The sequence below is a fragment of the Gymnoscopelus braueri genome (genome assembly GCF_963280865.1).
Source record: "Gymnoscopelus braueri genome assembly, chromosome: 22".
Taxonomy (NCBI): domain Eukaryota; kingdom Metazoa; phylum Chordata; class Actinopteri; order Myctophiformes; family Myctophidae; genus Gymnoscopelus; species Gymnoscopelus braueri.
In genome coordinates this window covers 38838826-38866636 of record NC_137624.1, presented here as the reverse complement: position 1 = coordinate 38866636, position 27811 = coordinate 38838826, and the positions used below count along the sequence as shown (strand labels likewise).

General features: G+C 39.3%; 3 protein-coding genes across 3 annotated transcripts in view; 1 reads left to right on the top strand and 2 right to left on the bottom strand.

The window, feature by feature from the left end:
• The window catches only part of LOC308078724 (nucleoporin p54-like), a gene marked incomplete at its 5' end in the record, with an annotated part of 280426 nt that overhangs the window by 163896 nt on the left and 88719 nt on the right, over nt 1-27811 (top strand). The window lies entirely within an intron of this gene.
• tmem203 (transmembrane protein 203) overlaps nt 1-27811 on the bottom strand; it is a 48651-nt gene that overhangs the window by 7508 nt on the left and 13332 nt on the right. The window lies entirely within an intron of this gene.
• tprn (taperin) overlaps nt 1-27811 on the bottom strand; it is a 41615-nt gene that overhangs the window by 7431 nt on the left and 6373 nt on the right. The window lies entirely within an intron of this gene.

Below are 27811 nucleotides of genomic sequence, written 5' to 3'. Positions count from 1 at the left end.
AAACCATGTGGGGGATAGGCCTGTCCCCGACTAAGGTTTTGTTTAGTCGACTCTAATTGGCGACTAATTGCCAATAGTCGACTGGCAGTCGACTAATAAAAAAAAATTAAAACATTAAAAAAAACTTCTTTTTTTTTTCTTTTTGGGCCAAAATACATTTTATTTCAAAGGGCCAAGTCTACACAGTTTGTTTTGTCTCCAGCAGAGTTTCTAGTGTCTCTATCTCTCTCTGGAAGAGGTTAAACATGAACTCTGCAGCCGCACTGAAGCGCTCCAACACAAACAATACCAATACAAAGACGAGGAATAAGAAGAATAAAGTGGAAGTTACGTGTGGTTGCAGGTGTAGACTTGGCCAAAAAACAATTAAAAACATTTTTGGCCCTTAAAAAAAAAAATAACCTTTTTTTTTTTTTTTCGACCAGAGTCGACTAAGAGACACTTAGTCAACTCGGACCCCCCGCGACTAACCAGTCGACTAGTCGACTTAGTCGAGGTCAGGCCTAGTGGGGGAACGATGTGGCGAATTGACGTCCAATATAAAACGTATAACGCAAATATATAATACAAGTATAAAACATGTGCTCATACCACACAGCAGGAAACCTTCTCATCCATAGGTTTTCCATTACAGAAATCACCAGCCACTTCCAACATACAGTACAACCATAAACTTGACAATCGCTAGCCTTTAACAAATTTCTTCTCTGGGCCACTCACACAACTACCCTGTGTGTCTACAAACAGTTTAACGCGCGATCTTAAGGTATTTAGCGAGGTCTGTGGCGAGGTGAAAAAAGCTAAAAAACAACAATAAATCGCTGGCACTGGTGAGTACATTATATTAAACTCTGGCATGGAATGTGTTAAAAGTGGCTGATACATAAGAAGGCGTTACTAATACAATAGGGTCTTCTTTACTGTTATTATTGCCACAACAGTGATGTGGTAAGCTGACTGCTTCTTCTTAATTTAAGGTTATTCTGATTCAATAAAATCTAACATGATAAATCTATGATGTAGGACTATTTAAAGGGCAAGATCACTTTGGTAGAGGTTTGGGTTGTGTAGTTACCTTGCCATGATGTAACTCCAAAGGTGGACAAGAAATCAAAAATAATTACTCCAATTAATATTAGAAATTGATCATTCTAAATATGCTCCTCATTGACTTACATTGTACGGTGAAACAGCTCTCAAAGTCACTCTTTTAGCACGTAAACAAAGTTGATTCAGACCGTTTTTTTTATAAAAATGATTGTTGACTGTTGATTTTGCTATTTTTATTAGGAAGAAAACCATTGAGAGCTGTTTTACTGTACAATGTAAGTCAATGAGGAGCATATTTTGAATTATCAATTTCTAATCGATAGAGCAATTATTTTTGGTTTCTTGTCCACCTTTGGAGTTACATCTCATGGCAAGGTAACTACACGACCCGAACCTCTACCAAAGTGGTCTTGCCCTTTAATGGTGAAAAGTATGACATTTGCAAAGTACTGGTTGCATGGACAGAATATTCCCGGCAAAGCAACGCAACATTAGCTAGGCAGATGAGAATAGCGTCTCAGTTGCTATGGAAATGTGCTGATATTTCTGTATCAAAGGCAGAGTGATATTTATAGTGACGATGAGGCATATTTCATTTAAGCAGTGGTGGAAAAAGAACTACATTTTTTTACTTAAGTAAAAGTATCAATACTGCAATGTAGAAATACTCTGTTACAAGTAAAAGTCTGGTATTCAGAATTTACTTGAGTAAAAGTACAGAAGTGTAGAGCACCGAAGTCTGACGTAATTTACGCATCCTACCTGGGTCGCGGTCCCCCCCCCCATTCTGAATTCCCATAGGCGTCTTTAATATTAATGTCAAATAAGAACTGTGTTCCAAAAATAAACAAATGATCCCGGCGGTTTGACTCTTATGGATATGAAGCATCAACTGTGTTATGTTACTTCCGGCGAATTAGTTACATTTTCGCCAGAAACAGACTGTATCAAATATGAGGGACTGACTATCATAAACGATACAGAGCCTCCTCCCTGACAATATCGCCGAGACAGTTTGTTTATTTTTGGACCACAATTCTTATATGAGACGATTCTAAGATGACCCAATGTTATTCTCCATAGAGAAATTACTTCTACGACCCAGGGGATGAACGAGTGACGTCAGGACTTCTGTACTCTATTGACATCAGAATGTACTTAAAGTACCAAAAGTAGAAAGTACTCATTATGCAGAAATCTTCCATTCCATGTCTTCAAAATGTATAAAATCATTTGAAAATAGCAGATCTACAAGCTCATAGCGCGGCACTCGGTGCAATCTGCTATTTTCAAATAGTTGAAGTCTATATAGGGCTGAAGAAGTGGTTACTGTATGTTTTGTAATGATATCTTAAATCTACAAAGTAACTAGTAACTAAAGTTGTCCAATAATTGTAGTGGAGTAAAAGTACTATATTTGCCTCGGAGATGTAATGGAGTAAAAGTAAAAGCATTTAAAATTGGAAAGACTCCAGTAAAGTAAAAAAATACCTCAAAATTGTACTTAAGTACAGTACTTGAGTACATTTACTTAGTTACTTTCCATCACTGCATTTGAGCACAGCTGCAGAGCCTATTTCAGCCAATTAAAAAATGCTTGGCCATATAACGCACCTTTTACAGTAAATAATGCACATTTCTTATCGCGATGATGACCAGATCATTGTACAGTATCACCATGGCAAACATTAACAGTCATTATTGCTTCCTTATTGCCGTTGATATCATGCCACAGACAGCCGTATCTGATAGAAGTACAGACTTGTCCGCAGACTGCAGCATGATTTGATAACGTTTATCACATTCCTACCCATTTCCTCATTCTCGAAAAAGTGCCGATTTAGGCCAACGTGCACCTGATAGGCGATACGTTATTAGACACAGCATTTTGTGTGGCGTCCATGAAATCCAGCTGCCGTTCATGCACTTCAACTCACTTAGAACGGGAAAGAATCTGTGTCATTTATAGATTTCTTTGGCTATTCAAAAATAGCAGATACACAAGCTCGTAGCGCGGCGTAGATCTGCTATTTTTGAACAATTGTGAACATTTGTGCAAATCTTTGATATATGTATTTTATAAAGTGAACATTTGTAACTCAAATCTTTGCTCTAGGGGGTCCCTGGTACTAAATATTTTGAGATGGGGTTCCACGGCCAAATACATATCATTTTGGGCCCGCTGGGCAAGACCTAGCCGGTTGAGTGTCTAAGCGGAAGTACCGGAATTTGCCGGAAGTACCGCCCCCAGGAAATGACGTTGATGCTTTACAAATCTGTTTACATTCTCTGTGAATGAAACGAGTGTTGTGATTGGTTGAAAAAGATTGTTTCCGGGGTAAATATGTACGATGGAAGTCCCGCCCCCTATATACACTCTCTGCTTTAGGTCGTGACCAGGCTTTTCTCTTTGCAGATGAGTAAGGCTGGGAACGAGGCTACTTTTGGGGGGTCCTTGACATGTAAAAAGTTTGAGAACCACTGATATTATAGCAACATACTGTTAGGATTCAGAGGACATTTGTAGAATCGGCCTCAGGTCTTAATGGGTTAAATGCACAGTACTCCCCCCCCCAGTCAGATGGGGGGGCAGGTGGCTTCCTTGCGGGGGGGGGGGGGGGGGGTAGATCTGCTATTCAAAAATAGCAGATCTACAAGCTCATAGCGCGGCACGCTCGCTATTCATATACATCGCATCAGTGACGAGGTCCTGCAGATTCCTGCTCTACAACATCAGGAGGATTCGCCCAGGTGCTCATCCAGGCTCTCGTCATCTCCCGCCTGGACTACTGCAACTCCCTCCTTGCTGGTGCTCCGGCATCTGCCATCAAACCTCTGGAGCTTGTTCAGAAAGCTGCGGCTCGTCTGGTGTTCAACCGCCCCAAGTTCTCCCACACAACCATCCTTCTCCGCTCTCTACACTGGCTCCCCGTAGCGGCTCGCATCCAGTTCAAAACCCTGGTGCTAGCCTATAGGGCAGTGAAAGGAACAGCTCCTTCCTACCTCCGGGCAATGGTCGATGCCTACACCCCTGCCCGACCACTTCGGTCTGCCACCTCGGGGCGACTGATTGCCTCGTCACTCAAGGGTCCTTCTGGCCGATCCACACGGTCACGACTCTTTTCTGTTCTGGCCCCACAGTGGTGGAATGAACTTCCCACTGATGTTAGGACAGCAGAGTCACTGCCCATATTTCGCCGCAGGCTGAAAACTCACCTCTTCAGGAAACACTACCCTTCTCTGACCTACTTGTTGTTAACTAGTTGTACGAACGCTTGTTTTCTATTGCTGTATTGTTTATTGGATTATTGGATTGTTTATTGGATCTTGTTTAGTCGATATACTTATTTGTTTTAGCTCATGCTCATTTGATTTAGCTATTTTGTCTCATCTGTTTAAGGAAATAGGTAGCTGATATATTGCACTTTTACCTTAGCGCTAGGTATACTCTTGGTTGCTTGTTTATGCATAAAATGCACAAAAGACTTCTGGTGATTAGTAGTTTTCGTTCCCTACCTATGTTGAATACACTTATTGTAAGTCGCTTTGGATAAAAGCGTCTGCTAAATGACTGTAATGTAATGTAATGTAATGTATTCTTATGGGGGTCCTTGGCAAAAAAATATTTTCAAATGGGGTTCCGTGGCCTAAAGCGTATAATTTGGGCATCCTTGACATCAATCATTGCAATATTCAGCTCATAGTCAGTTTTGATTCTATAAATACTCCACTGCTATTGCCTGCAGGGTGCTTGAGGCCATATAGAGACAGGCACAGAATATTTCTCATAGCAATCAGACTTCATAAGTCGCCGACTATTTGTTTTATTTTAAAGTTACATTTCATATTTATTTGTAATATCGTTTGAAGATGAAGCGCAAGCTACTGCAGTATGTCGAATTGCTTATCGTTGCGTTCGGGCAGAAACCTTGTATGTTCAAAACTGACATCAGTTAAGATTTTTTTGGCTATTCAAAAATAGCAGATCTACAAGCTCATAGCGCGGCACCGACAAGCTTATAGCCGCGCTATAAGCTTGTAGATCTGCAAAAAAAAAAAAGAATCATGAACATTTTAGCAAATCTTTGAATATGTATTTTTTAAAGCGAACATTTGTAACTCAAATCTTTGCTTCTGGGGGGTCCCTGGAACAACGTATTTTGAGATGGGGGTCTGCGGCTAAATACTAACAGTATGTTGCTATATCAGTGGTGCTCCAACATTTTCATGTCAAGGACCATGAAAAAGTTGAAACTCCAATGTAGTTATTATTATTTAGTCAACAAGCTTGTTAATACATTTCATTGGCTCAATATTTACTATACTTTCACTTCAAATTTTTCAAAAATAGCAAAGTGTCAAGTGACAAATCACGGTGCAATGCATTGTGACCTCATCGATCGGCTATTTGTGCTACTTTTTTGTGTGACACTGTGGTACGACGAAGAAGGGCATTACTTTACGGGGGAAAAAAAATAAATATAATAATGATCAATAATAAATATGGAGATACAAGGTTTCACTTTCTATGTATTGCGTATATGCCCAACGGCAACGTTATGATGAGTTAATGTATTCAGCTAATGAAGTTAAAAAAAAAAACTTTCACTTATTTTCAATTTGTCAGGACTGCATGTGAATCTTATGCGTCAGATTCTTTGGCATCTGTGTCGACTTAAAAGGCATCAAAAAGATCCTAAAGGATTTCAAAGATCTTCAGATGCTGAAGTCTGCTGGAGAAAACGTTTGTTCTTTTCGCTGATGACATTTGAAACAAGTCAAATAATAAATGACTATTGCGTAACAAAATGTAGGGCATTCTATTTATTAATCAGTGGTTTCTGAAACTTTTTTAATTTCAAGGGACTCTATAACTCTCAGAGTTACAGTCCATTTGCAACCCCCCCCACTTTGAGAAACGTTGGCAAAAATAGCAAATCTACAAGCTCACAACGTGTCGCAATGCAATGCTTTGTGAGCTTGTAGATCAGGGATTTTTTGGGTACGAGATTCGGTGTAGAGGGGAATAAAGGAGGGGACCCAAGTATGGGCCCCTGGGGGACTCCAGTTAACTCATTGAGTGCCATTAACGTGTTTCACATGTTTTAGCGCTATGGTGCAACGTGCCATTAACGTGTTTCACATGTTTTTGAAAAAAAAAAAAAAAAAAAAAAATTATAATAATAATAATAAAACACACAAAAAAAAAAAAAACAAGATTATCATTATCTGAAGATTTGCAGCTCCATCCACTCCTTGTTTAACTTATAACTGAAAAGGCTGTATCTCGCTTCCTAAGCACTTTTTTTTTTACTTTGAAAAAATAAAGAAATAAAAATCGTAATGGCCAGAAATAGATAATAATTTGGGCACTCAATGAGTTAAGTATAACAGGGTTTAAGTGGTGAACAAATGTATCAAAAAAGTATGATTAAAATCTGGGGACCCCCAGGGGACCTTGGGGAGGTTCCAGGGGGTCCCTCCCAGCAAAATGTCCATTATATATAGCATCAAAACCAGTTGAACAACTTTAATTTGGGGGTCCTTTGACATGAAAACGTTTTGAGAACCACCGCTGTATAAAGTGCTTTGTTGCGTTGTAAAGCACTTTGGAAAATGCAAGCCTTCACTTCACTCTCAGAGGAGTAGAAATGAATCCAGAGATACCGCAGTGTGCCCATTCAGTCACACAGTCACAGGCAAGTCAAGACGAGCCAGCTTTTACAAGTAATAAGCCGAAATGGTAGCGACATCCCACTGGTAGGACAGAGTCAATAGACTGCATGTTGTGCTCTAAAAACTGATGTTAAAACACAAGACACTGACGCAGTGGTGGGTTAAAAGTACTCAAATGTTTTACTTAAGTATCAATTCTGCAACGTAGAAATGCTCTTGTTCCAAGTGAAAATCCGGAATTAAAAATGTACTAAAAGTACAAAAGTATTGGTATCAAAATGTACTTAAAAGCAACAAAAGTAGAAAGTGCTCATTATGCAGAAGGTCCCATTTCACAAGTTTTCAAATATAAAAACTCTTTTGAAAATAGAAGATCTACAAGCTCACAATGCATCGCATGGCGACGCATTGTGAGCTTGTAGATCGGCTATTTTCAAATGGCCAAAATAAAAAAAAAAGGGCTGAAGGGGTTAATGTATGTTTTGTAATAATAATCAAAATCTACAAAGTAACTAGTAACTGAAGTTTTCAAATAATTGTAGTGGGAGTATAAAAGTACAATATTTGCCTCTGAGATGTAGTGGAATAGAAGTAAAAGTATTGGAAATTAGAAATACTCCAGTAAAGAACAAATACCTCAGGACTGTACTCAAGTAAATGTACTTGGTTACTTTACTTTGACGTGCACGTCTCCCTCCTTAAGTAATATCTGAGAGTACCTTCACCTGAATCCATAGAGAAAGTCTTGTTCACTCTTAGATTTGATGATAGTCTATATATACGTATGTTTATATAATATCATGTGTTTGATAAAGGCTGATTAAAAAATGATACCCTAACTGATTTTTTTTTGGATGCACTTCCATGTTTCCCTTTGGGTGCCCTTTACTGTAATACTCATCATAAACACTTCCTTATGAGGAGAAATATACTGTAGCTTGATTATGCGATACGTGGCCCTTTACTGATAAACAAGGTGAATTTACAATAACAACCAGGCCACTGTGTTTCAGAAGAAGCCACTCCTCTCCACCTCTCCTGCAGCACAGCATCCTGCAGGCTCCCCATCTACATGCTCACCATGAGCTGTTAAAGGGACATTTCACCGATTTTGCATCAAACCTCTATTTTTATCTAGGTCTACGACCCATAAATATGATCCTGGTGTGTTTTTTGTGTTTTATCTGTATTTTTAGATTTTTATCCATATCCTCAGAGACTATGAGTCATTTGACTCATAGTCTCTTTATCTCACCTTATTTCCTGACAACAATGTAGACCGCACCCCCACGCAGCCTCCCCTCCCCACAAGGAAGGGCAGTGCCCCAAAGCCTCATTGTAGTAATGCAGCAGTCCAGTCAAACCCCAGTCAAACACACAGACTTCTATATTTTTCTGGTCATAGGGTGCAAATTACAAATTTTGCTACTGTTATCTACTACAAATATTATTAACATTGAGTGACTGTAAGTTCTTCCAGGGGTGAAATGCTCCTTTAACCGAGAACACATCTGTGTCATTTTAGATTTTTAGCTACTGCATAACCATTATTTTATACTTTGGCTATTAAAAAATAGCAGATCTACAAGCTCATAGCACGGCACCGAGTGCCGTGCTATGAGCTTGTGAATTTGCCATTTACTTTTTTGCATGAACATTTTTGCAAATATTTGAATATACCGTATTTTCCACACTATAAGGCGCACCGTCCGTGCGCCTTATAGTGCGGATGCGCCTTATAATCCGATGCGCCTTATATATGTATCAATATTGGTTCCCTTGGTTTCCGCACTATAAGCCGCACCGTCAGTGCGCCTTATAGTGCGGATGCGCCTTATAATGCGGTGCGCCCTATATATGAAAATAATACATTTATTGAAGGTGCGCCTTATACTCAGATGCGCCTTATAGTGCGGAAAATACGGTACTGTATATATTTTTTGAAACTTTTTTTTAACTTAAATCTTTGCTTCTGCCCCCGGAACAAAACATTTTGAGATGGGGTTCGGCGGCCAAATACGTCATCATTTTGGGTACGATGGTTTTTACCCATCAAAATATGTTGCTCCAGTTCCAATACTGTATCTTAGATATTGCATGGACCAGCTCAGTGGCCTTGTGGTTAGGAGTGTCCGTCCGCCCTCCCTGACTCGTTGAGACAGGAAGGGGTCAGGGGATCAATTCCCAGCCGAGTCATACCAAAAGACTATCAAAATATTACCCGAAGCCTCCCTGCTTGCAGCACTTACGTATCATCAACATACCAGCATCATGTCCAAGGAGTTGACTTGTACACCAAGCTGCCTCAGGCTATAGAAACATGAGATAGGCTCCTGACCTTTACATTAGGGTCAGACGTAATTCAAATTAACACCCTTAAGACAGTGATACTGTAGCAACAGGGACTGAACGGAGCAGGCAACACTGATGCCATGTAAAGCCAGAACAAAAACACAAGACCCTCTTTCAGATCCAAAAGTGAAACGTGCAACGTAGTCTACGTTTCCCACTTGATATCGTCAACAGACAAAACACAAGCCAAATGTTTCTATGTAATGCAGCTATGCGGTTTCCCGGGTACCATAGTACCCAGGAACGTTACACTAAAAGCCTGTGGTGAACGCTATACCAGCGTGTTTCCGACTCCTCTTAAAAAAGGCCACTCCTTTTAGTAAGCATTCATTTTTAGCCCAGGAAACCAACTACTTCAGTTTCTCTCTTGCTAAACTGTATACCACCAAAAGCATTTCCCTGTCTAAGTCCACATCCTGTGCTGGGGAGTCAGCCACTCCATGCCAAATGAGAGTTTATCAATAAATCAGTCTAGCTGCCGGGCTTGCCTCCCCTTTCACTGTGTCTCCCTGTGTCTGCGTTCAACTCTCTCTCGTATTCTCAGAGAGAGAGAGAGAGAGAGAGAGAACCCAGGGCTTTTCTCTATCCGTTCCTATATTGTTCTTGTTATTTTCTTGCATTTTGGTCATGCACAATGGGCATGTAGGGCTAAACCATCAGACTTAAGGAGCTTGCCCCTTGAGCCTGAATTCTTCATCTGAAATTGTCACACGTAAAGAAAATTAACTAATAGAATAATAATACGCATCGGGTTCCATTGTCTGCCTGTTTTTGTATTTTATACTTTCAAAAAATCTAAAATAAAATAGCAGAAATAGCTGATCTACAAGCTTGTTGTAAGCTTGTAGATCTGCTATTTCTGATTTTTTTTTGGGAAAAGGTTTGAAAATGTCTGAAAATCTTTCAACATGGAAAACGATTATGACGATTATGCAAAACAATTGCGATTAGGGCGGCAATAATGTAATAATTGTGACAGGCCTAGTTGTAACTAGACTGAACATCAACCCGTGTGATGTCAGAGCTAGACTGAGCACCAGCAGCGACCCTGATGTATAAACTTACTGTACTCATTGTGAACTTGTAGATCGCAGAAGGTTGGGCTATTATGACAAGTTAGGGTTCAAGTGGTCAACGTATCTTATAAAACTTGAGAGAGAAAGGAGAGATAGAGAGAGAGGAAGACCGAGAGAGTAAAAGAGATAGATCATGTCTTCATGCGTGTGCCTCCCAGGCCCATGGACAGGATGGTTGAGTTATTTGCCAGGAAATATTAATCCAGGCCACCCAACATTGGTGTGTCCTCATTTGGTTCAGAAGATGTCCCTATTGAACTGACATGAACGCACACAGACACACCCAAGTGCACACACACACACACACAAAAGTGCACGCACGCACGCGCGCACACAGACACACCCACATGCATGCACATACTGTACACCAGGGCTACTCATCTTAAGATGGCTCAGGGGCCACTCAGCAAAATACCAAAAGTCCAAGGGGCCGCAAGCTAAAAATGACGGTCCTATTTTGGATTTTTCGATTTTGTAACACACACTACGCATTGTTATTGTTATAAGAAAATGTACATTTTGACATCATATTCTTTTCACTGTACCCGTTTATTTTGTGTGTATGTCCAGTGGCATCAGTTCAGCAAAAGCTAAGGTATGGCAAGGTTAGGGTTGCCAACTCCCAGAGATTGAAATAAGGGACACCTACCCCTGGGCGTGCGGCTAAGCCGCGCGGCCGGAAAAAAATGGGGGTCAAACCCCCCCCCAAAAAACTGAAATGCATAGAAAACTATGCATTATACCTGTAACAATTGATGTTTATTTTTGATTTTTTTTTTAGCAACCCATATATTTGAACGGAAATGTATATATTTGTATCCTGTGCTTTAAAAAAAAAAATTGAGTAGCGCTGCTGTACACACACCCATCCCAAGTGTGCTGGCATGCATTATTGACCTGAGCTTGAAAGCTTGCAAAGTCACAGAAGAAATGACTAACCCTATACAATAGCAGAGAGCTGCAACTATACATTATCTTTCTTAGCAATTATTCTATTGATTACTTTTTCGGTTAATGGAATATTCGGGAAGCGTCTTTTTATTTTAACCCATTAAGCCCTGGAACGCATCTGTGTCACTTTTTGATTTGAGCAAAAAAAAAGCATTATCTTCCACTTTGGCTATTCAAAAATAGCAGATATACAAGCTCATAGCGCGGCACCGAGTGCCGCGCTATGAGCTTGTAGATCTGCTATTTTTGAGAAATCGTGAAAATGTGTGCAAATCTTGGAATATATATTGTTTTAAAGCGAACATTTTTAACTCAAATCTTTGCTTCTGGGGGGTCCCTGGAACAAAATATTTTGAGATGGGGGTCGGCGGCCAAATACATATAATTTTGGGGGTCCTTGACATGAAAAAGTTTGAGCACCACTGATATAGAAGCATGCGTTTTTTTTCCAGAATACTGTTGGGATTTAGAAAACATTTGTAGAATCGGCTTCAGGTCTTAATGGGTTAATTGTTTTACGGTTATATATATATAAAAACAAATCAACGCAAAAAAAAAACTATATCGATTAGTCAAATTAACCCCTTACAGCCTTTTTTATACTTTGTCGGTGGCAGAAACAGCAGCTACAAGCTCAAATAATCAATTGAATAATCAACTATCTCCTATGGTTGATTAAATCGATTAGTTCAATGAAGTTGTTCCAGCCCTACAATAACAGTACAAGATCTGTTAAGGGCCGTGGGAGTGAATCAAGTATGAACATTGTGTGAACGCATGTGGGGAGGGTGTGTGTGGGCGTGCACGTGTACGCATGTGGGAGGGTGTGTGTGGGCGTGCACGCCACTTCAAATGTGCTTCAAATGTTTACTCCCTCAGTGGCAGGTTGAACCTGGAGAGCTATAATAGAATGTGCCGGCGGTGTGTGTGTGTGTGTGTGTGTGTGTGTGTGTGTGTGTGTGTGTGTGTGTGTGTGTGTGTGTGTGTGTGTGTGTGTGTGTAATACTATACTGGTGAGGACCAAGTATATAGTAGAATTTGAGAAGTAGACATGTTGAGGACAATGTTCCGGGTCCTCTCTAGAGAAATGATTGTTTTATGGTTAAAAAGTATTTTTAGACAAATTAGAAATTAGTTAAAGATTCAGAAAAATGGACGATCTACACACTCAAAACGCGTCTCAGCTCAACACGTTGGGAGCTGGTAGATTGGCAATTTTTTGTGTTATTTTTAATGCCGTCCTGTGTGTGTGTGTGTGTGTGTGTGTGTGTGTGTGTGTGTGTGTGTGTGTGTGTGTGTGTGTGTGTGTGTGTGTGTGTGTGTGTGTGTGTGTGTGTGTGTGTGTGTGTGTGTGTGTGAGAGCATGTGGAAAAGGATATGCAAAGGGTAAACAAATTCCTTGCCACACAACGTGTGCAACATAGTGGTTGAAATAATAAAATAAATGTATCCTCTTGACAAGAGCAGGGGTTACCCCCAAATTCTGTAGTATTAGCCATCTGCAAATAGTATTTGCCATCTTGATGAAGAGTACACCCAGAAATCACGTGATCACAGCAAAATGAAGCTGGTTTTGTTTAGTCTTATAGGATTTATAAAAGTAAAATGATGACGATGTTTTAACTCTGGCAGTTAACACATTGGGTGCCAGAGGTTTATTAAAATATTATACTTTGAGTGCCAGGACTTTTTAAAGATTTTGAACCTTTTTCAAGTAGTCACAAAATATTTTCAGTGATCACCGTCCTCACGGTGATCCCCTCATTACACACATACAGGTCTCGTACAATCGGGGGGAAAAAATTTAAAACATTCGGAAATCCATTCCACAGTTGCAGCCTGTTGAAAATAGTTAAATTAACATTGTAAAAAAAAAAAGTGCACAGGAGCCGAGATACAGGTTTTTGAAGTCATAAGTTAACCAGGAGGTGGATTGGAGTCTAAATCTTGTAGGAGTGATATTTCCTGTTGCTGTGAAGGAAAAAAAAAAAAAAATTAAAAAAGAAAAAAAAAAAAAAGTAATTTTTTTTTTCTTTTTTTTCAAAAACCGTATATATACGGTTTTGGCACTCAACGTTAGTATGCGCAAAACCGTATATATACGGTTTTGGCACCCAATGTGTTAAAGAGTTAATGAGACCTAATCTGCCAGGCAGCCAGGTAGTTAATATTAGAACAGCACAGCCCTGCATGTGCCAGGAGGAGTTGTAAATACTGCCACATTAGCACCTGGGCAGGAGATCATTGGCCATACCTGTTTCACTTTTATTAAAGCACAGGATTTAATTGTGACTCACTGGTGCCCCTGGTGCTTTTTTTTAACCCATTAAGACCTCAGGGCGATTCTACAAATGCCTTCTAAAATCAGTAGTTCAAAACTTTCGTAATTAAATTATTCAACATTACTCAAACACTTAAAAGATTTTAAAAAAATGTTTAAAAAATTGCAGATGTACAAGATCGCGGCACGAAGTGACATGCTGTGAGCTTGTATATCTGCAATTTTTCAATAGCCAACGCAAACATCTGAAAAGATGATTTCCCGTTTTCACATCAAACATTCACTAATTTTGTGTCAAACCCAACCAACAGATTTGGAATTTGTTTAGAAGAATGCAGAAGTAACACTTGCCATGGGAAAACCAAGGGGCCAGCCTGACATATTTACAATGAGGCCATTACGGAAGAGAGACAGTTCATATGAGTGGCCAGCAGGTGTCAGAAAGAATATTCTCTCATTGTAAGCGGATGGGTTTTTGACGAACTTTAGACTAGATTTTCTTACCTTAATAAAAAATTGTCATAAATACTATATGCTTCCAGTCGCTAGTTTAAAGTCTCCTTTCAATCATCATGATATGCATTTTGCTAAACTATGGTCCCATTTATTCTAAGATTGACGATAAAGTAGGCTATGCTCCAGGAGGGGTGGGATGATTTGATTGACAACCTACACAACCAATAGCATTCATTCCCCGCCCCCGCTCTTGATTGACAAGCTACCCAACCAATAGCATTCTTTGGGGATTGTTTTCCGGTTCCCTGGTCACATGTCTGGTCTCAAGCAATAGCGTTTGAGTTCCGACGTGCCCAATGGTATATATTAAAGATGGCGGATTGCACGTTCCTGAACAATCGGCTTCATTTACGGTCTGTAGAAACCAATGGGTGACGTCACGTTCCCTTCGTCCATTTATTTTTACAGTCTATGGGGAAAACCAATAGTTCCAAGCACTACTGTATAGTTCCAAACACTACTGTATAGTTCCAAACACTACTGTATAGTTCCAAACACTACTGTATAGTTCCAAACACTACTGTATAGTTCCAAGCATTACTGTAGTTCCGAACACTACTGTATAGTTCCAAACACTACTATATAGTTCCAAACATTACTGTAGTTCCGAACACTACTGTATAGTTCCAAACACTACTATATAGTTCCCAGCAATACTGTAGTTCCAAACACTAAACTATTTGGTATACTATTGTATACCAAACACTACTATTTAGTTCCAAACACTACTAGCTCCAAACACTACTATATAGTTCCCAGCATTACTGTAGTTCCAAACACTAAACTATTTGGTATACTATTGTATACCAAACACTACGAGCTCCAAACACTACTATATAGTTCCCAGCATTACTGTAGTTCCAAACACTAAACTATTTGGTATACTATTGTATACCAAACACTACGAGCTCCAAACACTACTATATAGTTCCAAACACTACTATATAGTTCCCAACATTACTGTAGTTCCAAACACTAAACTGTTTGGTATACTATTGTATACCAAACAGTACTATTTAGTTCCAAACACTACGAGCTCCAAACACTACTATATAGTTCCCAGCATTACTGTAGTTCCAAACACTAAACTGTTTGGTATACTATTGTATACCAAACAGTACTATTTAGTTCCAAACACTACGAGCTCCAAACACTACTATATAGTTCCCAACATTACTGTAGTGTAGTTCCAAACACTAAACTGTTTGGTATACTATTGTATACCAAACAGTACTATTTAGTTCCAAACACTACTGTAGTTCCAAACATTACTGTGTTTTTGAACCCTCATTCTATCTCAATGGCTCTGGGTGAGACTAGTTTTGTCATTATAGATATTATGTGAGCCATAGATATGTGAGCCCCTCCAATCACACAAAACACACTACTTACACTGCAGGCATTAAGCAGCCACTCTTAACCAGAGTACTAGACTCAAAAGCAGGTCATTTGAGTCTCTTACCGGAGACATTAGCATCTTTCCACCGGTCATCAAATGATTGGCTCAGGAATGCGACAAAAACATATAAATCTCTATGATTTCAAGGCTTCATGGGTTGTGTAATAACTGTAATTGATAGAAAATAAGTAATTTTTCGGGTGAACTATCCCTTTAAGCCACTTTGCCAAATAAAACAGGGCATTAAGGGGTTAAAGGAAGACTCATCTAGACTTGTCAATTACAGAAGCCAACACTAGAACATAGACATGAGAGCATGGTGTGTGTGTGTGTGTGTGTGTGTGTGTGTGTGTGTGTGTGTGTGTGTGTGTGTGTGTGTGTGTGTGTGTGTGTGTGTGTGTGTGTGTGTGTGTGTGTGTGTGTGTGTGTGTCTTATCCTGGAATCCTAATGACAGGATAGAATGGCCGTGGCTTGCGTTGCCGTGGCGACAGGCGCCATGGATATGTGAGTGAGAGAGAGAGAAACGGGAGAGTGGAGGAGGTAGAGTGAGAGGAGAGAAAGAAAGAGAGAGAGACATGTATTTAAGGCTGCAACTATGGATTATTAGATTATTCTTAGCTTATTCCTTTGATAACATTTTCGATTAATCGAATAATCAAGAAGCTTTTTTTTAAGATTTAGTGGTGGGGGTAAAGAAATCAGTGAACGAACAATTTTGTTCACGGCAATGACTCGTTCAAATGATTCGTTCAAGTTCTCGTTCAGTAGCGCTATTTGCTAGTCCAAAACACTATCGCGGGAGCGTAATTATTACGTCGCAATGAACTAGTTATTTTGAACGAATCGATCATGAACGACCCATCGCTAGTCGCGGTTCGCCGTGTTGTGAGCTCGTTGACTATTTTTGGCGATTTTCCTTTTTTTTCATTTTGTGAAACATTTCGCCTATAATGGGATCGATTATTAATGAATAGATTTTTTTTTAAATTATCAATATTTTTTTTATAATTTATTAAATCTATAACCGGGAAAGCATCTTGTGTCATTTTAACATTTTTGCTATGGCGATTCAAAAATAGCAGACATACAAGCTCACAGCGCGTCATTTTGTTTTACATTTTATAAATACTGATTCATAAGGCATTTTTAAGAATCGGCCTCAGGCCTTAATGGGTTAATGGATTAATTATTGCACCCCGAATGCAGACAGACAGACGGAGAGAAAGAGAGGGGTGGGATGCACACATGCTGATAAGAGGCTATTCTCTGCCAGGAATAAATAGAACATTTATTCTAATCAAATAGGGCTGCAGCTATCCACCATATATTTTCTTATTATTCTATAGATTACTTTTTTTTTATTAAATCAAATAATCGTGCAGCGTGTTTTTTTAATAATTTAAAAAAAAAAAAAAATCATCATCGAATTGACAAAACAAATTCCAATCGATTTTTTTTAAAATTATCAAATAAATCAATGACTCTGATTAACCATTATTTTATACTTCGTCTAACATACGATGTTGTGCAGATATACTGGAAAATAGCCGATCTACAAGCTCACAATATTAATGATTTAACCACATGAATCTGCCGAAAACAGCCTGCCTCACAACAAGGCATCATTCACGTGAGCTTGTAGATCGCCTATTCTCGGCGGGAGAAATATGATACGTAGATACTAGCGGACCTGGCATAGAGCCCTGGGGGACACCGGTCAACAAGGGTTCAACCCTCGTCAAAGAGTTAAGACCTGAGGCCAATTCTTTAATGTCTTCTAAATCCTAACAGTTTTCTGAAAAATGTATGTTGCCATATCAATGGTTCTCAAACTTTTTAATGTGAAGGACCCCCAAAAATGTCAACGCATTTGTCCGCCAACCCCAATTTAAAAGAATTTGGTTCCAGGGACCCCCCAGAAGCAAAGATTTGAGTTAAAAATGTTCGCTTTAAATTTTTTTATATATTCAATGATTTGCACACATTTTCATGATTTTTTAAAAATAGCAGATCTACAAGCTGGCAGCGCAGCACGAAGTGATATGCTGTGAGCTTGTAAAATGGGGGTGCTTTCCCGGTTTTAATGGGCCGAGTTGTTAATTGAGAACATGCCAACGCTAGCATGCTAATACGCTATGTTAATGAAAACTACAAATGCATGACAAACCAACAACAGATTTACATACATCTCAAGATAAACACCCTGAACTTGTTAACGCCGATTAGCCTACATTTTATGAACCATGCCGTTTGTGACTAGGCTGTGCGGTATGCTGCTATATTTGAATAGCATTTGCATTGCATATTAACAGTGACAAACCCCCCCTTTGTCCCACCAGGAAGCGATTACCAAGGCAACAAACTGGGAATTTCATCCAACAGTTATTAAAACAACTGGGCAATTTTTACAGTCTGATAGAACTTGACACTCCTCTCGCAAGAACGAGCGTTCAACCAAGTCAAGTAAGTAAATAGGCTTTATTAAAGGATCTACACCATGAATTAAAAAAAAATATTTGATATTTAATATCATATGGTGTATGTCCCTCAAACCTTTTTCAAAAGGTTTGAGCCTAAATCATCACTCAGATATACTCATCCCAAGTCAATTGTCTCTGGCTTATACAGCACTTTCAGCTGCAATACCAAAACGTCCTCTTGGGCAGGGGGGGCTACTGAGCAATTCTGTCTGTTAATACAAAAAAATATTTAAAAAAATTATTTAAAAAGAAATTATATATATATATATTATATAAAAATTATTCAAAAAGAAAAATGAAAAAATTCTGCATAAAAAGAAGCATCTAAGAAAAATACAAAATCGAAAAAAAAAACACTTTGAACATTTTTGAACAATTTCACCAAGTGTTTGAGGTGCCTGTTTCACCCACTTCCGGGGGGCGGAGCCAAAATCCGAGCCCGAAGTATTTGTTCGTAGACCCCCACTTAGGGGGGGTAGAAAAAGTTTCGGAGCGATTCGGGCACTTTTCATTTAACATTGGGTTTGCCATCATTAATGTTTGTGACATCAGAAACATTTCCATTCTGAGATCGCCTGTTCAGACACGCCCATTCTGGAAATCCATGAAATGAGAAGGAATGACTGAATTTAAAAAAAAAAATGTTTGGGTACAAGACACTGGGGACCCCAAAAAATACAAAAAACCAAGAAAAAAGTGATTTTCATGGTGTAGACCCTTTAACTAAAACGAGCTGAACACATGACTCCTATTTTAACGTCCCTACATTGGTTGCCTGTCTGCTTTAGCATTGATTTTGAGATTTTACTCGTTAACTTTAAAGCACTTTAAGGGCCTGGCACCCTAATTACATTTGAGAGTTATTAACCCTTTATGGGGCCTGTACGTAGCCTGGGGGTCCTCTCGGGGATGACGCCGTTCCGGTCCGGAGTGGAGGCCGATATGTACTGTAAGGCATTCCATAACCTTGTTCTTTATAAGTGCTCTATAAATACAGTTATACAGTTATTATTTATAGAGAGAGCGGCCTCTCCGATCTCCACCTACCTAGATGCTCTCTGCGCTAGAGCCCACACAAGTTCTTTTTATACACCTCTGAGTGAGTGAGCAAGAGTGTGTGTGTGTGGCTGTTCAACAAATACAAATATTATATGACACAATATACACACATATATCAAATTTTCCTATTTGACAACAGACTATGCTGACAGACTTAACAGTTTGTGGCATAATGTTGCTCTATCTTTATTTCTTTGTTGATGCTGCTCTATGTTTTCAAGTGGATGCAGTGAACAAAATGCAGTTCTATGTTGAATCCACTTGAGCGACCTGACAGACATGCTTTTGAAACCATTTTAAAATCCTATACACTTCCTTGACCGAGTGCCGTGCGCTATGCGCTTGTAGATCTGCTATTTCGTGCAAAGTTTGTGCAAATCTTTGAATATGTATTTCTTAGCGAACATTTGTAACTCAAATCTTTGCTTCTGGGGGTCTCAATATTTTTGAGATGGGGGTCCACGGCCAAATACGTATCAAAAAATGTTTCGTACAACTAGTCAGAAACACATCCTGAATTAAACATGACTATGACAGCACAGCTTCGCCGGGTGAATTCTAATTACATTGGGGTTGCATAATGTGAATCTGTGATGCCGTGTGGGAACCGTGTGTGTGTTATTTTTTTTTACTAAACTAAGTATAGTAGAATTTGAGAAATAGACATAGTGAGGACAATTGTCCTGGTCCTCCTCACAATAGAAATGAATGTTGTCTATGGTTAACCCATTAAGACCTGAGGTTTTTTGAAAGTTTTGAAATTTTGAAACATTTTGAAAAAAAAAATCTAAAACATTTTCTTTCAAGATTTTTTTTTCAAGATTTTTTTCAAAAATAGCAGATCTACAAGCTCATAGCGCGGCACTCGGTGCCGCGCTATGAGCTTGTATATCTGCTATTTTTGAATAGCCAAAGAAATCAAAAGTGACACAGATGCGTTCCAGGTCTAAATGGGTTAAATAAAAGATTATTAGTTAGGCAACATACAATTAGGAAAAGATTCAGGTTGGGGTTAGTTAGGGTTAGGCATTTAGTGGTTAGGTGGGGGCTTGGGCTTAGAATTATACACAATTGTACACATAGTTGTGCGCTGGTGTTGTTGCAATGTGTATCGAAGCTTGTTCATCGGTTATTTTGCGTGTCACAAATATAGTAATTCAAACGTGTGTGTGTGTACTAGGAATGTAACGATTCACTTAATCACGATACGATTCGAATCACAATACTAGGTTCACTACATGATTTTTCACTATCTAACACATTATTTTCCATTAAAAAAAAAATCATTTTTTCTCTTACACAAATCCAGAATTTTCTTCTCTTATCTATATTTTTTTACAATACTGTTTTCTCTTATCCTCTTTTCAATACAGTAGCAAACGACTGAAAACTATTTTTTTTAATCTATTCTCTTACAAAGATCCTGTATTTTCTTCTCTTTTTTTACGCACCCTCTGCTTTTTGCATCGCGATACATTTTCTATTAAATCGATTTAAATTGTCACCAGTTTGAATGGATTTTAATTGATTCATGATCAATCGTTACATGCCTAGTGTGTGCTGTACGTGTGTAGACGCATGCGGTAGGCTATCTCACACAGAGCCCTGCAGCCAGACACAGAGCACACGGTGCAAATGTCAAGCCTGTTCAAAGTCAAACAGGCCGCCGAGACTGCAGCCCTTATCATCCACATATTTACACCTCTGTTTGGGTCGACAGGGGGACGAATGGGCACACACACACACACACACACACACACACACACACACGCACACACAGTACTTGAGTAAATGTACTCAGTTACTTTCCACCATTGCACAAACAATGAGACAAAGTCATGTTCAAGGCGATATAGTGGCTCGAATCCAACTCCAGTCAAAACAATGAACCCACACAGTAAAGTCCTCATGGTTAATTTAACTCAAGAGAGTGCACTGTTTGGTTACATTTGTACATGTAGTGACAGAAATGATCACTAGGGATTGTACTGTGCATATTTAATAATAACCTATCCAATCCACTTTATTTATAGAGCACATTTAACCCACTAAAACTGGGAACACATCTGTGTCATTTTAGATATATATATATAGCACATTGGTTGGCTATTAAAAAATAGCAGATCTACAAGCTCATAGCGCGCAACCTTTTTGCAACCATTACAACCATCACCGTGATTACTGTGCAACATGTTGCACATACTTCTATATCATTCATTTAAACTGTATTCTGTATTTTTGTGTAGTTTTTTTTGTTGTTGTTGCACTGTCGTTTTGTCCAGATGTTTGAGTGTTGAATGTTTAATGGACCACAATGGAAACAAGCCTCTGGCGTTTTGTGTCATCCATTTGGTGTGTTTTAACCCGCAGATTTATTTGGCTATTCAAAAAATAGCAGATCTACAAGCTCATAGCTTGTAGATCTGCTATTTTTGAAAAATCTTGAAAATGTGTGAAAATCTTTGAATATATATATTTTTCAAGCGAACATTTTAAACTCAAATCTTTGCTTCTGGGGGTCCCCTGGAACAACATATTTTGAGATGGGGCTCCGTGGCCAAATACATATCATTTTGGGGGTCCTTGACATGAAAACGTTTGAGAACCACTGATATAGAAACATAAGTATTTTCAGAAAACTGTTAGGATTTAGAAGACATTTGTAGAATATGGTCTCAGGCCTTAATGGATTAACATCCTCAATAAAGTATTCAATAAATCAATTCACACATAGATAAACTCATGACTAATAACAACAACAAAAACCCTCCCGAGTCTGCTGGGTGAAGTACAATAATGTGCAAACACAGCAGCGAGATTAGTGAGCCGCCGTGACAGGGGCAGGATATCCAATGGAATACAACCACCTTTAACCATTAAAGGGATAGTTCACACAAAAAAAAAAAATTCTATCGATTAGTCACCCCATGGAGATTCATGGATATTTTTTTTCCGTTTTTGTCGCATTCCTAAGCCAATGATTTGATGACCGGCAGCGGTTCCGGTAGGAGACACAAAGAGTCTCCTTTGGGTTGCACACTACCGGAACCGCTGCCTACCGGTCCACTGGTCATCAAATTATCTGCTTAGGAATGAGACAAAAACAAAAAAATATCCATGAATTCAAGTCTCCACATGCTGGGGACCCATACTCAACATTTCTAACATAAAACCTTGGTGTACTCAACATGTCCGGGTTCACATTCTGGCAAGCGGACTAATGGGGTGACTAGTCGATAGAAAAAAAGTATTTTTTTTGGGGTGAACTATCCCTTTAAGTAAAAAGTACCTCAAAATTGTACTTGCACATGAGGTTCTTAGTTACTTTCCACCGGTGTTTGTGACTGCATTGTCCTCGGCCTAACTACTGTAATCGTTTGAATTTGTAACAAAGTGGACGCATATTTTGTGTCTCTTGTTCTGCGTCTGCAGAGGAAGGATGTTTCTCTCAGCGTTGGCTCGACCACGGCCCCATGGTTGTCCTTCACGGGTCAAATGTCACGGCATGTATTATTGCAGAGTAAAAATACCCAAACTTGTAATGGGTAAGAGCTTTGTTCTGGCACAGGAACAGGAAGGCTAATGAAAGGCCAACTCTCCGACTTTTTTTTTTTTTTATAGTGCGCCAGCCCACAGGACTACAGGTGTGAAAGTCCATTGTGTTTAATTATTTACCAAGCTGTAGCTATTCCCTCATCTCCTCCTCCCTTACACACTTCCTGAACGCTACCACCTCACCCCTCCCCCTCCTCTCTCTCTCAATTCAAAGTTTTCAATTCAAAGGAGCTTTATTGGCAAGAGAAAACAGACGGGACATGTGTAAAACAGGGCTGTGTCACGTTGCCACTTGCAAGCTAGGATAACTTAGTATAAAGCTTTTACAACAAATAGTATTAATATTTAGAGATTTTCGCTGTCCCCTTGGTATAAAACGTTTGAGACAAAAAGCAATTTAACTTGGTGCACATAGTGAAGTAGACATAGTCTTTAACCCATTAAAACCGGAAAAGCATCTGTGTCAAGTTAGATTTGAGCTAGAGTATATATGAGCGTGTGAGATCTACAAGCGTAGATCTGCTACATTTTTTTAAATGTGAAAATGTGTGGCAAATCTTTGAATATACTGTATATATTTTTAAGCGAACATTTTTAACTGAAGTCTTTGCCTCTGGGGGTCCCTGGAACAAAATATTTTGAGATGGGGGTCCACAGCCAAATACATATCATTTTGGGGGTCCTTGACATGAACAATTTGAGAACCACTGATATTATAGCAACATAAGTTTTTTCCAAAAACTGATTTAGAAGACATTTGTAGAATCCCAGAAGCAAAGATTTGAGTTAAAAACGTATTCAAAGATTTGCACAAATTTCCAAGATTTTTCTAAATAAATAGCACATCTTACAAGCTTGTAGCACGGCACCCTATGAGCTTGTAGATCTGCTATTTTTGAATAGCCAAAGTATAAAATAATGGTTTAAGTGGTTACACAGATGCGGTTTAAATGGTCATAATATGGGGATAAAGTAAAAATGGGGATAAAGTAGGCTGTGATGTCATGGTCCTAACGTGTACAGAAAGCAATACAAAACAACTTCCTGATCCCCCGTGGAAACGGTGACAGTCATCTGGCGCTCTGCCAACCAACATCACCATAATAACCATAAACTCCTGACAAGAGGAACACGTGATTAAAAAAAAGGTCAAAGATACATTCAACTGCTGACGCCTTGATGGCTTCAGATAACCGAGAAAATTATGTGACCGCCACCGTTGCCAGATTCTGCGAGAGAAATAAGCAACCAGGTCTATGAAAACAAGTCCAAAAAGAAGCGAGTATCAGGCCACGTGAGCACTTTTAAACCTATACAGCGACTGTTTGAAAATAGCCGATCTACAAGCTTACAACGCGTCACAATGTGACCGCAACCACCAATATTTACTTATAATAAGCAGACATGGCAACCCTGGTGTTACAACCATCAACGTGATTAATACTGTGCAACATGTTACATTGTTGACAGTGGGATGTAACAACTACATAATACAATTGACATTATGAACAACCAGACTGGGCGTTATAGGATACAACAAAACCTTTGAACCTGAAAAACAACATCTTGACCAAAAACCTAAGAAAGGTTCATCTAAAAACATGTCACAGGGATGGGACTCTGTAAGTGCAAGAGAGGAGTGAGTGAGTGAGTGAGTGAGTGAGTGAGTGAGTGAGTGAGTGAGTGAGTGAGTGAGTGAGTGAGTGTGTATCCTCTCTCTGTGTATGCTGTGCTCACGAACACACGAGTCCGTCTCTCTCTTCTCATAACAACCAGTCACAGAAGAGGAGACTTAAAAAACAAACCACTCCTCCCCTCCCATCACGTCAAATATTTAGTTCCAGGGACCCCCAGACGCAAAGATTTGAGTTAAAAATATTCCCTTTAAAAACAGGTAAATTCAAAGATTTGCACAAAATGTTTTTCAAAAAATATCAGATCTACAAGTTCATAGCGCGGCACGAAGTGACGCGCTATGAACTTGTAGATCTGATATTTTTGAATAGCCAAAGAAATCTAAAAACACAGATGCTTTCCCGGTTTTGAATGGCTCACAAACACACGCTCTTCCATCTCTCTCTGTGGATGCTGTGCACACACACACACACACACACACACACACACACACACACACACACACACACACACACACACACACACACACACACACACACACACACACACACACACACACACACACACACACACACACACACACACACACACACACACACACACACACACACACACACACACACAGTCTCTCTCTCCTCTCATAACAACCAGTCACAGAAGAGGAGGAGGAGGAGACTTCAAAAACAAACCACTCCACCTCCTCCTCCCATCACATCTCACTGCCAGCTGCCCAACCCCCTCCCCCCCCGATCTGCTCAACAAAGAGCAGTGTCATCATCATCATCATGTACTGTAACCAAGAATATAGAAAACACACCTGACCTCAATGTACCAAAACCCATGGGGGCCCCCCGCCCCAATCAAAGCAACAAATGGGAATCTTTTGGTGGTTGAGCCCCCGTCTATATATTACTCCTCGGCAAAGCCCTCTCCTTAGATTTTATGCAAATGTGTAAGCGATGCAGTGCAGTGCACGACGAAGCTGCACTTGACCTATATAAGCACCCCTCTTCCATTGCCTCTCCAATACGGAGAGGAGAAGATCAAAGGAGGGACTCTTGGAAGCAGCAGGACGAGCCTTATTAACCGACACAATACAGGAATACAGCAGAGCATGGTGAGAAGTATGGGGGAAAAAAATAGCAGACCTCAGGGGGGATAAAGAAAAAGCAGTGCCTAAAATAAAATAAAATACACCCTGACTGTTCATTTAAAAACGTAGGGTAAGTGATTTTCTTTGGTTAAAATAAGTGTTAAATAGCTCTATATTCTGATAGTACTCATTGCTATAGAGTGTTTGTTCAGTAACAGGAGTCTCCATGTCTCTACAGCTCTTTATAAAACAGAAAATGCATTTTCAGGTCGGAGTACTAATTTGATCCAATCAGGATAGATAATTCAGTCAGGATACATATTAAACAAGTGAAATTGGAAGTGATGACACAAAGAAATTAGCAGACACAATTGGAACTGGAACACAAAAAAAAAAAATGAAGCTGATAAATAGGTACTCTCTCCTGATTGGCTGACATAATGTCACCTACCTGAAAATGTATTTTCTGTTTAATAAAGAGCTGGAGAGACGGGGAACAAACACTATAGCAATGATTACTATCAGAATATAGAGCTTTAACCTTTTAACAAAAAACTTTTCGTTTTCACCCAAAAAATATCACTTACCCTACCTTTAACTCTGGAAGAGAAAAAAGGACCCGTAAGTTAAATTAACTATGTATTAATTAAGGATTTTGTAGAGATAAAGGATATACACTAGGTTAACCACAGAGGCACACCTAGGTAATAATTTAACTCAGAGAGTATACAAATGGAAACGAATGGATCTGTATTTCCATCGTTAGCAGTGATCCCATCCATAGAAGAGGAAACGGGCTCTGTGACACATTTGTTCCATATCCATATGAATGTGTTTTTGTTTTACGAGGGCTGTCACCATCATGAAATAATAATGAAAATAATTGCGATTAACCCATTAAGATCTGAGGCCAACACTAAAAAAAGTTTTCTGAAAATCGTATGTTGCTATATCAGTGGTGCTCAAACCTTTTTACATGTCAAGGACCCCCAGAATGATATGCATTTGGCCGCGGATCCCCCATCTCAAAATATTTTGGCTCCATGGGACCCCCAGAGGCAAATATTTGAGTTAAAAAATAATCGCTTTAAAAACATGTATATTCAAAGATTCGCACCAAATTGCGGTCAAAAAAGTTCATAGCGCCTCACTTCGTGCCGCGCTATGAACTTGTGGATCTGCTATTTTTGAATAGCCAAAGAAATCTAATATAACACGGTCTTAATGGGTTAAAGATTTAATTGTGTTTTTGACACTGAACATTGGAACATAAAAAGTCGTCCGTTTTCCTTCCAGACTTTGTAAACAGAAACTATAAAGTTGATGACTGTGAACATGGAGGGGGGGGGGGGTGCTTATGACCTATCTATATGTATGATATAGCACAGTACTATTCACGCCATCTTAACACGATCCATCTCAAAGAGGAGATCTACAGTTTTCCCAGAGAGCACATAGAAATAATCACAGCTTGTTGTGACAACAGAAACAGTTTGTGTGAAACATATTTTGCACCCCAAAAAAAAAAAAAGCAATAAAAATAAAGTATGATGTGATGATCCAGCTTTGTTTCCAAGTTCTGCTTTCTTCATGTGAACCATGAGAAGAAACCACGCATCCGGAATGTTCCGATTCAGCCTTGTTCCCCATATTAAAAAAAAAAAGGGTTTCTTCGGGGTGGAAAAACAGCGCTCACAAACCACCCAAAAACCAAAGAGCTGAGTCTCTCCCAAAGCCCATTCTGGGCTCAGTCTGAGCTCCCATACAAGCCAGTGGCTCTGAAACAAAAATTCCACACAAATTATACAGGCCAGGCCTAACCCTCGATGCCTTTGTAATTGCGTAGCACACAGCCCTGCCCAGTGAACTCTGGGGCCATGACAAGCCTTAGATGATGATGATCACGACGAGAGAGAGACATAGAGAGAGAGAGAGAGAGAGAGAGAGTGTCGAACACAGACAAAAGGAGAGGGTATTTGTTCTGAGCCCTCAAACACAACACGGATGATGAAATACAAAGGGTGACAAAACCACAAGGATTAGTCTGTGTCTCCTAGCCACCAGTGGTGTAAAGTAACTATGTACATTTACTTAAGTACTGTACTCAAGTACAATTTTGAGGTATTTTTACTTTACTGGAGTATTTCCAATTTTCAATACTTTTACTTCTACTCCACTACATCTCAGAGGCAAATATTGTACTTTTACTCCACTACAATTATTTTAAAACTTAAGTTACTTTCCGGATATAAATCATTAAACACACATTAACCACTTTAGCCATATTTTATACATAGGCTATTTGAAAATAGCCGATCTACAAGCTCACAACGGGCCACAACGCGACGCGTTGTGAGCTTGTAGATCCGCTATTTTCAAACATTTTAGTACTTTTGGTACTTTAAGTATATTTTGATGCCAATATTTTTGTACTTTTACTCAAGTAACATTTTGAGCACAGGCCTTTTACTGTAACAGAGTATTTTTATATTGCGGCATTGCTACTTTTACTTAAATATCAGTAAAATATCTGAGTACTTCTTCCATCACTGCTAGCCACACACACACACACACACACACACACACACACACACACACACACACACACACACACACACACACACACACACACACACACACACACACACACACACACACACACACACACACACACACACACACACACA